This window comes from Macaca fascicularis, chromosome 9 (genome assembly GCF_037993035.2).
Source record: "Macaca fascicularis isolate 582-1 chromosome 9, T2T-MFA8v1.1".
NCBI classification, from domain to species: domain Eukaryota; kingdom Metazoa; phylum Chordata; class Mammalia; order Primates; family Cercopithecidae; genus Macaca; species Macaca fascicularis.
Genome location: NC_088383.1, coordinates 58,193,238 through 58,204,968, shown reverse-complemented (window position 1 = coordinate 58,204,968; position 11,731 = coordinate 58,193,238).

Sequence of the window (11,731 nt, the reverse complement as noted above, 5' to 3'; positions counted from 1 at the left end):
ACCTGTAGCTAGACTAAAGTCCTGGTGGACCCCCGTAGGTAAGGTTGAGAGTGTGACCCTTGAGGAGGTGCACTACCCTGGAAAAGAAGTGCTTGAGTTTTCTAACTTATATAAACAGAAATCTGGAAGGAGGCATCAAAATGGATATTAAGGGTATGGGATAATGGTGGAAGGAGCACGGAGTTGAATCAGGCTGAATTTATTGATTTGGGCCCACTAAGTAGGGACTCTGGTTTTAATGTTGCAACTTGGGGAGTTAAAAAAAGGTTCTAATCGTTTATTTGCTTGGTTAGCTGAAATATGGATTAAAAGATGGCCTACTGTGAATGAGCTGGAAATGCCTGATCTCCGTTGGTTTAATGTAGAGGAAGGGATCCAAAGGCTTAGGAAGATTGGGATGGTGGAGTGGATTAGTCACTTTAAATCTACTGGTCTAAGCTGGGAGGGTCCAGAAGATATACCCTTGACCCATGCCTTGCAAGATAGATTTGCAAGGACAGCACCTGCATCTTTGAAGAGCCCTGTAATTGCTCTCCTATGCAAGTCAGATCTAATGGTGGGAACCACAGTCACTCAACTACAAAATTTAAATACAATGGGAATAGTTGCATCCCGAGGTGGTGGAGGCCAAGTGGCGGCACTCAACCATCAAAGGCAAGGTGGGTGTAGCTACCATAATGGACAGCAGAGGCAAAGCAACAATCAGAATAGCCTGACTCGTGTAGAACTCTGGCACTGGCTAATTAATCACAGTGTTCCTAGAAGTGAAATTGATAGGAAGTGTACTGTATTCCTACTTAATTTATACAAGCAGAAAACTTCTATGGACAAAGGACTAATTTGAGTTACAGAAACAAAGAATCTGCCTCTCAATCAATTTCCAGACTTAAGCCAGTTTACAGACCCATAACCCCTTGAATGAAGGGAGGCTGAGTCCCCTTGAGGAAAGACCCCACTACGTTACTGACAATTTATGCAATGAGTCTTTCTCCCATCCTTCCCCAAGGAGACCTCTGGCCTTTTACCAGGGTAACTGTGAACTGGAGAAAGGGAAATGATCATATATTTGGGGGACTACTGGATATTGGCTCTGAGCTGACACTGATTCCAGGGGACCCAAAAGATATTGTGGTCCTCTAGTTAAAGTAGGGTCTTATGGAGGTCAGGTAATTAATGGAGTTTTAGCTCAGGTCCGACTTACAGTGGGTCCAGTGGGTCCCCAGACTCATCCTGTGGTCATTTCCCCAGTGCCAGAATGCATAATTGGCATAGACATACTTAGCAGCTGGCAGAACCCCCACATTGGCTCTCTGACTGGTAGGGTAGGGCTATTGTGGTGGGAAACGCCAAATGGAAGCCATTAGAGCTTCCTCTACCTAGAAAAATAATGAGAAAAATAGTAAGTCAGAAACAATATTGCATCCCTGGAGGGATTGCAGAGATTAGTGCCACCATCAAGGACTTGAAAGATGCAGGGGTAGCGATTCCCACCACATCACTATTCAATTCTCCCATTTGGCCTGTGCAGAAGACAGATGGATCTTGGAGAATGACAGTGACAGTGGATTATTGTAAGCTTAACCAAGGGGTGACTCCAGTTGCAGCTGCTGTACTAGATGGGTTTCATTGCTTGAGCAAATTAATACATCTCCTGGTACCTGCTAAGCAGCCATTGACTTGGCAAATGCCTTTTTCTCCATTCCTGTCCATAAGGCCCACCAGAAGCAATTTGCCTTCAGTTGGCAAGGCCAGCAGTATACCTTTACTGTCCTATCTCAGAGGTACAACAACTTTACAGCTTTGTGTCATAATCTTATTAGGAGAGACCTTGATGGCTTTTCACTTCTGCAAGATATCACTTTGGTCTATTACATTGATGACACTATGTTGATTGGATCCAAAAAGCAGGAAGTAGTAAACACACTGGATTTATTGGTGAGACATTTGCATGCCAGAGGATGGGAAATAAATCTGACTAAAATTCCGGGACCTTCTACCTGAGTAAAATTTCTAGGGTTCCAGTGGTGTGGGGCTGTCGAGATATTCCTTCAAAGGTAAAGGGTAAGTTACTGTATTTGGCCTCTATTATAATCAAGAAAGAGGCACAATGTCTAGTGGGCCTATTTGGGTTTCGGAGGCAACACATTCCTCATTTGGGTGTGTTACTCTTGCCCATTTATCTAGTGACCTGAAAGGCTGCCAGTATTGAGTGAGGTTCAGAACAGGAGAAGGCTCTGCAACAGGTCCAGGCTGCTGTGAAAGCTGCTCTGCCACTTAAGCCATATGAACCAGCAATTCAGTGGTGTGTGAGGTGTCAGTGGCAGATAGGGATGCTGTTTGGAGCCCTTGGCAGGCCCCTGTAGATAAATCATAGAGGAGGCCTCTAGGATTTTGGAGCAAGGTTCTGCCATCTTCTGGAGATAACTACTCTCCTTTTGAGAAACAGCTCTTGGTCTGTTATCGAGCTTTGGTGGAAACTGAACTTTTGACTATGGGTCATCAAGTCACCATGCAACCTGAACTACCTATTATGAACTGAGTGCTTTCTGATCCATCTAGCCATAAAGTGGGTTGTGCACAGCAGCATTCCATCATCAAATGGAAGTGGCATATATGTGATCAGGCTCCAGCAGGTCCTGAAGGCACAAGTAAGTTACATGAGGAAGTGACTCAAATGCCCATGGTCTACACTCCTGCTACCCTGCCTTCTCTCCCCCAGCCTGCACCCATGGCCTCATGGGGAGTTCCTTATGATCAGCTGACAGAGGAAGGAAGAGAACCATCACAGATGGTTCTGCATGATATGCAGGCACCACCCAAAAGTGGACAGCTGCAGCACTATAGCCCCTTTCTAGGACATCCCTGAAAGACAGTGGTGAAGGAAAATCTTCCCAGTGGGCAGAACTTTGAGCAGTGCACCTGGTTGTGCACTTTGCATGGAAGAGAAATGGCCAGATGTGCAATTATATACTGATTCATGCACTGTTGCCAATGGTTTGGCTTGATGATCAGGTACTTGAAAGAAGCATGATTAGAAAAATGGTGACAAAGAAATTTGGGGAAGAGGTATGTGGACAGACCTCTTGGAGTAGTCAAAAACCGTGAAGATGCTTGTATCCCATGTGAGCACTCACCAACGGGTGACCTCAGCGAGGAAGATTTTAATAATCAGGTGGATAGGATGACCCATTCTGTTTCTGTGGACGCCACTCAGCCTCTTTCCCCAGCCACCCCTGTCATCGCCCAAAGGGCACATGAACAAAGTGGCCATGGTGGCAGGGATGGAGGTTACGCATGGACTCAGCAACATGGACTTCCACTCACCAAGGCTGACCTGGCTATGGCCACTGCTGAGTGACCAATTTGCCAGCAGCAGAGACCAACATTGAGCCCTCTATATGGCACCATTCTTCGGGGTGATTAGTCAGCTACCTGGTGGCAGGGTGATTACATTGGATCTCTTCCACATGGAAATGGCAAAGGTTTTTCCTCACTGGAATAGACACTTACTCTGGATATGGGTTTGCCTATCCTATATGCAATGCTTCTGCCAAGACTACCATCCGTGGATTCACAGAGTGCCTTGTCCGCCATCATGGTATTCCACACAGCATTGCCTCTGACCAAGGCACTCACTTTGTGGCTAAAGAAGTGCAGCAGCGGGCTCATGCTCATGGAATTCACTCGTCTTACCATGTTCCCCATCATCCTACAGCAGCTGGATTGATAAAACGGTAGAAATGGACTTTTGAAGTCACAATTACAACACCAGCTAGGTGACAATAAATTGCAGGGCTGGGACAAAGTTCTCCAGAAAGCTATGTATGCTCTGAATCAGTGTCCAATATATGACACTGTTTGTCTCATAGCCAGGATTCATGGGTAAAATAATCAAGGGGTGGAAGTGGAAGTGGCACCACTCACCATCACCCCTAGTGATCCACTAACAAAATTTTTCCTTCCTGTTCCCATGACATTACGTTCTGCTGGCCTAGAGGTCTTAGTTCCAGAGAGAGGAACACTGCCACCAGAAACACAACAACAATTCCATTAAACTGAAAGTTAAGATTGTCACCTGGACACTTTGGGCTCCTTCAACAGGCTAAGAAAGGAGTTATAGTGTTGACTGGGGTGATTGACCTGGACTATCAAGATGGAATCAGTCTACTACTCCATAATGGAGGTAAGGAAGAGTATGTATGGAATACGGGAGATCCACTTGGGTGTCTCCTAGTATTAGCATGTCCTGTGATTAAGGTCAATGGGAAACTACAACAGCCCAATTCAGGCAGGACTACAAATGACCTAGACCCCTCAGGAATGAAGGTTTGGGTCACTCCACCGGGAAAAAAAACATGACCTGCTGAGGTGCTTGCTGAAGGCAGAGGGAATCCAGAATGGGTAGTTGAAGAAGGTAGTCATAGATACCAGCTACAACTACATGACCAGCTGCAAAAACGAGGACTGCACCTGTCATGAATGTTTCCTCCTTCTTTTGTTAAAAACAAGTTTGTGCATGTATACACTTGTACTAAGAAAATATCTTCATTCTCTTTCCTTCTTCTTTAACATGTGACGTAAGATTTATTGACTTCATATCAGCATTTAAGTATTGTTAACTTCATGTAATAGTATTTGGGTTGGGGATTGCTGTGTTTCTGATTGTACAAAGGATAGTTGTATTATGTTAGGTGTAATTATGAGCTTATTGTTCTTTGTATTTGAAGATTATGTATGATATCAGGAGATGTGTGTGGGTTCAAGTTGACAAGGGGTGGACTTGTGATGGTTAATAATGAGCGTCAACTTAATTGGATTGAAAAAAGTATTGATCCTGGGTGTGTCTGTGAGGGTGTTGCCAAAGGAGATTAATATTCGAGTCAGTGGGGTGGGGAAGGCAGACCCACCCTTAATCTGGTGGGCACAGTCTATCAGCTGCCAGAAAATATAAAGCAGTCAGAAAAATGTGAAAGGCAAGACTGGCCTAGCCTCCCAGCCTATGTCTGTCTCCCGTGCTGGATACTTCCTGCCCTCAAACACTGGACCCCAAATTCTTCAGTTTTGGGACTCGGACTGGCTCACCTTGCACCTCAGCTTGCAGACGGCCTATTGTGAGACTTCGTGATCATGTAAGTTAATACTTAATAAACTCCCCTTTATATATATATATACACACACACACACACACATATATGTATGTGTGTGTGTATAGATGCATATATGTATGGATATATGTATATATGTGTATATATATATATACACATATATGTGTGTGTGTGTGTGTGTGTGTGTGTGTGTGTGTGTATACATATCTCATTAGTTCTGTCCCTTTAAAGAACCCTGACTAATACAGTGTCTTTCAATGACCTGGAGATCTTAAGTCTGACAAAGCTCAATTCGTCATTTTTTTTTCTTAATTGATGATTTGAATAACTCCAGTTTACAAAGAAGTTTTCCTAGGTTTTCTTCTAGAAGTTTTACAATTTTAGGTTTCACTTTTAGGTCTACAATTTATTTAAAATTAATTTTTCTTGATGGCATGAGGTGTCAGTCACAGTTCTGTTTTTGTCATTGCACATGGATACTCACTGTTCCTACGCTGTTTGATGAAAGGGCTCTTTCTTCCACTGTATTTCCTTGGCACATATTTCAAAGTCAGTTAACCACACGTGGGTTTGTTTCTGGACTCCATTCTGTTCCATTGATTTCTCTGTCCTCAACATCAACAGCACACTGTCTTGATTACTGAAGCTTTCTAATAAGTTGAAATCATGTAATGTAAATCCTCTAACTTTGTTCTTCATTCAATGTTTTTAGGCTCTAACTTATTCTAGGCCCTTTGCATTTCCATATGAATTTCAGAATCAGTTTGTCAGTTTCTACAAAAAAGCCCATTGTAATTTTCACTGGGATTAGGTTGAATCTGTAGCTCAATTTGGGGAGAACTGACATCTCAACAATATTGGGTCTCTTAATCTATGGTTACGGTGTAGCTCTCCATTTATTTAGGTCTTTGATTTCCCTCAACACTGTTTTTTTAGTTTTCAGATTATATGTATTTTGGTCATATTAGTCCTAAGTAGTTCATATTTCTGATGTGTTTCTAAGTGATATCAAGAGTTTAGTTTCAATTTCTGACAGTTTTTTGGGGCTGAGATGTCCTGTGAGCTTAAACGTGGGGCATGAGGGAGGGGCATACTCAGAGATGTCTCAGAGGTTTTCGGCCTGAGCAACTGGTAGAAAGATACTTCCTTCCTGATGCTGACCACACGGAGACTGGACATACATGATCTTATAATAATGGTTATGATACCTTTCATTGTCATTATTGCATAACTGAGCACGTCCCAAGTTCCAGGCACCGGATTCCCACCTTACATGCAATTTCTCCTCAGATCCTCACAAAAGCTCTATGAAATTGTTCCCTGATTACTGTTTTGCAGAAGACACTGACGAGCTAGTAGATCAGTCAATTTCCCCCAAAGTTATCTAGCTCTTGAAAGAAAGGCAGGCCTGGAACCCAGGGGTCAGCCTGTAGACGTGCACCACAGCCTCGTGCCTCTTTCTCCCGGGTGCAATGGAAGGCATGGCGTGACAGGTGGGATCAGTGGGTCCTTTTTCCACTCTGGCTGAGCTCACCTAGCTCAGGTGGACATACCTGGGGTCTCTTCTAGGCCATCTGCTTTCCAACAAAACACATGCCTGCCCCAGGATCTTGGGTTAGGACAGATCTCCCAGAGTATGGCTCAGGGACCCCCTAAAGTACCATGAGATGGTTGTAAGGCAGGCATAGACAAGCATTTTTTCTATCCAAAAGACTGAAGTTAATGACAAATACTAAGAATATTGTTGAGCAGATGATGTCAAAAAATCCTGAAGGTGGTATGGGAATGAGAAATATTTGGTGAACATTTGAATGATGAGGCAATGCCTCTGAGAGGGGAGAGAAGAAATGAGAAGGAAGTCACTATTCTCTTACCAGGCCCCGTATCATAAACTACATTTATACTGATAACCATCATCATCATTACCTCCTGAGCTCCTGCCCTGCACTAAGAACTTGACACAGAGTTATTTCTTTAACTTTCCAAGCAACTTATAAAGTCAGTAATTATTACTTCTATTTTATGAAACAACAAGCATAGGAAAAGGCAGCTGAGGCTGAGGGTGTGCAAAGCCCCAAGAGCCTGGAGGTGCAGCAGAGGGTACTGTGAGAGTGACTGGCCTCCTGATGCTCTCTGCAAGAGGAGGAGGAGGAGGAGGAGGAGGAGGAAGGCTCTGCCCTGAGGGGCTCTGAGACTGAGGCTGCCTCATGGAGGGGCCTGGTGGCCTGTGCTCCCAGCAAGAATGAGCCTTGCTGTCGTGGGGGGCTGTTTCCTGTAGTAGTGAGCTCCTTGTTGCAGGAGGAATTCAAGCTGGCCTCTATGACACAAAGATTCTGGTGCATTTTGTTCTATTTTTCAAAAGCATATGAACCTTTTCTTCTTCCTTTGTGTTTCATTGTGAGGTGGGGAGAGCCAGCTGTTCTTGACATCCAAGGCTCCAGGCAGAGGCAGGCTGTTTGGATTTCATTCTGCCAGTGGCCCACCCTAAGGAACACAAGGCCTTAGGTACTTGGTACTGCAGCTTCAGGATGGGGAGTAAACCTGGAGCCTTGACCAGGTTCTGCCACTGACCTGCTATGTGACATTAGGCAAGTCCCTTCCTTTCTCTGGACCCTGGCTTCCACATGTGCAAAGTGGCAGTGTTAGAGGGTCTGTGTGTCTCCTGATGGCCAGAGACTCTGGAAAGTTATGTTTCAGGCATCTGTGTCCAGACAGCCTCTCTCCATCAGGCTCACAGCCTGGCTGGGAACAGGTATGCAGTGAATCCTTGTTAAATACTAGTGGATACATGAATGAAGAATGAATGAATGAACGAAAGAATGAATGAACAACCGCTTGGACGGATAGTTAAGATAAAGTCACCACACTGATTTTAGTGAAAATCCATTGGTGCTTAAAGCCTGGGCAAAGGCCACAGGGATGCAAAGTGTGTGCTGCATGATTTGGTGGCACATTCCATTTCCAAGTCATCATAGAGTTGTGTATTTATGGTGGTGCGTTTCTGGCAAAAGGCAGTAAAATGTCGTGGACAAGTGGGATCTCCATATCAACTAGTTTTGGGGCAGAGATCTCAAATCAGGATACAACAGTGTTCTTTGAGCCTTCAGGGTCTCGGGGGAAGGACGCAATTTGGAGGGTCTTCCTGTTTACTAAGAAAGTCATGAAGGTGCTTCAGGCAGCATCCAATAAGAGAACAATTGGAAACAACACAATCACATGTGAGCTTGCCCACACACACACACACACACACCCTGATCCGGGTATGGGATGTGGATGTGCACCCAAGAACTTACTAAAGCAAAACTGATTTTAGCTTAGAGAGATTTGATTTTATGCTAAACAAATTTCATCAGTATTTTCATATGAAGAGCCTATTCCTCCCCATATGTGCCCTGCTTGGCTGCATTTTAATGTGGTTAAATCCAATCTTTGAGTTCTCTGTAGGCCCCATGACTGGGTTCTCAGGATACGACTCTCAGCTGCTGACTGAGTTTGGGGGAGGAAGTTGCTGTCATAGGGGCTTCCAGAGGACTGAACTTCTCTCCCAGGATCCCTGAGCTCAAAGGAATGGAAGAAGAAGACCCGTATGGGGTAGGGGCTGTGGTTCCCATGGGGTCGTCATGGAGGTACACAGAAAGCCCTGGAAACTTTGTCAGTGGCATAGAGAGCCCCACATGGTCCCTCCAAGAGCTTCTGCTGTTGAATTTCAGTTCATTGAATACAAGCAATTCGTGGATCACACATTGAGTACTTATGCGTCTCCCAGGCCTGCTGACAAAGCACCATCTTTCCTGCGCCTAAGAGGTCCAGGGAGCAGGACGGCCAGATTTAGCAAACGCAAATGCAAGACACCTGGGAAAAGTTGAATCTCTGATGAGCAGCGACTACTTTGTTAGCATAAGTATGACCCAGTCTGGCCAGGCCTGTCCAGGTGGAGAGATGGGCACAGCTTTAGTGTGCGGCCCGCCTTGTGGGTGAACTCACCTCCCAGAGGGACTCCAGCATGCCTGGATGCTGGTCTCAGGCAAGCACAGTGATGCCCGAGATCCCTGATTTCCTGGGTACCCGCAGTGGGAAGGATGCCCATCAGTCACCCTGGGCTGCCCTTCCCTGGCCTCTTAGAGGATGTGGAAAATGCAGAGAGGCCCGAGGTGGGTGTTCCATGAGAGGACTTCTGCTGGGGGAGAGCGGGGCATGGCTGTTGTCTAGGAGCTGAGCTCAGAAGTGAAAAGTGAGTGGGATATGGGGGTCTCTGACCCCAGAGGCTGGGGAAGCCCCTGTCCTGAGACTACAGGGTGGGCAGCAATGCCTGCCTCCATCCTCACCCCAGCCTGCTGCTGTCAGTGCTGGAGTTCCTCCAAACCCAGTGGGGACTCCGGGACCTGTGCTCCCTGGGAGAGGGTGACACGTGCAGCCTGAGGCTTCTGCTCCCCATGAGCAGGCACAAAGTCTGTGGGCCCGGGGGAGCCTGAGAGCTGGGCCTCCTTTCCCGGACATTTCTGAAGAAGCACAATTGAAGCGTGCCTGCCCTGCTCCAGCCTGGTTAGCCCTGGGCGCAGGGCCTGCCGGGTCTTGCGCCTGCTGTCCCGTGTTCTCTGTGTCCCAGGCTCAGGGTTCCTCCATCCCCAGCGCTCTGGCACAGGGACTGGCTGAGCAAGAAAAACACTGGTGAGTGAAGCAGCCAAGAGCTTGTGTCACAGCAGAATAGGCAGTCTGTTGTTTGCCTCATCCACTGTTATTTTATTTTATTATAAAATAAGAAGATATGGTATTACTCTCCCGAGGAGCCCCCGAGGTAGATACCAGGATCCCATTTCACAGATGCAGAAGCTGCGGCCAAGGTTGGCGAAAGTGTGGAGCTGGGCCTGACGCTCAGGCGGCCTGGCCTCCTTCTTACCCATTCACTGTGCATATGCCTGTCCTCCTGTCTTGGCCTCTAGATACCATGCAGTGCTGGGACGGGTCCCCCAGTCCCCACTGGACTTGGTGTGCTGGTGAGGCTGGTGTCAGCATGGTCCTGCTCCTGGGCCCCAGGCCGGCTGTGCCCCTGGCTTCTTCCCTGGCTACCTCAGCTGTGGGCCTGGGCACTGAGCCTGTTCTCTCCTCTCCCTGCACTCCAGGCCTCTGCCCTGGGCTCCCTCAACCACTGACAGCTGTCAGGAGCCCCAACCCTGCTGGCCAGACATCTTAGACCAGTTGGGTCAGCAGGCGACTCCTGTCATTGGAGTTGCCCAGAGCTTTTGGAGCCTGGGCCTCACTTGCCCCCGGCGCTTTCCTCTGCAGCCGCATCCATGCTTGACTGCCCCCTGCCCTAGCCTCTGGCAGTGGACTCTGCTTCCGACGCCTTGGGAGTCTATAGCAGGGCCACATCTGTGCGGGCCAAAGGGTGCATGTGCTGTCTCCAGGGTTTCGGTGCAGAGCGGCTTCCCTCCTCCCTGCAATGTGAGCTAATCTTGGAGGACCCCACCGGAGCAGCCCAGCATGGAGCCGTCTCCTGCAGCCTCCCCAGCTCCTCCATGGGCGTTCTCACCCACAGCCTGTCCCTGATTCACAGATGCCTCTAAAGCTTCCAGCTTCTGACAACGGCGTTCACGGTTTCACCACAAACTCCCAAGCTCCTGGCTTCGTCCCCTGTCATTTCCCGGGCCTGGGGCATGACATTTACAGTTTCCTCTCATTAGTCTCACCTCTTCACTCCATTTTGCTTCACCCTGCCCATGGAGGGGCTGCTGCTTGACCTTGCCATCCCAGGACCACCTGTTCTGACATATCTGCCACCAAGACTCATTCATTCGTCTACATGTCCGTTTACTTGGCCTACTCTTGTGGGGCACCTTCTGGGAGCTGGCATGAGGAATGCAGCTCTGTGGGTGGGCGGCCACGTCTGCCAGCCTCACTTGCACTCACTCCATCCAGTAACCAGAGTCTACCCCACAGCCAGGAGCAGCAGCCTCATCTTGTGCTGCTCCTCATCAACCCCCTCAGCCTCATCCCTTGTGCCCTTGTCCATTCTTCTTCACACCCCAGCCTGACTCACCCTGCACCTTTGCCGATGCAGCCTGGTCTTCCTGCAAACCCATCTGTCTGTCTCAGCAGGTTCCAGGCCCGGCTCCAGGGCTACCTCCTTCAGCCAGTGCCATAGGCAGCTGAATTGTGTCCCTGGAGCGGTTCTATGTTGACATCCTAACCCCCAGTACCTCCAAATGTGACTGTACTTGGAGACAGTTGAAATGGGGTCATATGGGTGGGCCCTAATCCCGTATAACTGGCATCCTTATAAGCGGAGATGAGGACAGAGATGTGCACAGAGGACAGCCGGTGAGGACGCAGGGAGAAGGTGGTCGTCTGCGAACCAAGAGAAAGGCCTCAAAAGAAACCAACCCTGTGACACCTTGATCTTGGGCTTCCAGCCTCCAGAACTGTGAAGAAATGAATTTCTGTTTAATATTGTTATGGCAGCCCCACCCGACTGATAGAGCTGACTGTCCCCTCTGCCTTCCCTAGGGCCTGAGATGTCCATTTTCGCCCTTTCACCTCAAGTCGCATTTGTTTGCAGACACCGCATCCCTAGGACCCCAGCAATAGGACCCAACACTGTCTCCTCATTTTCCCTGTGATTTGAGGGG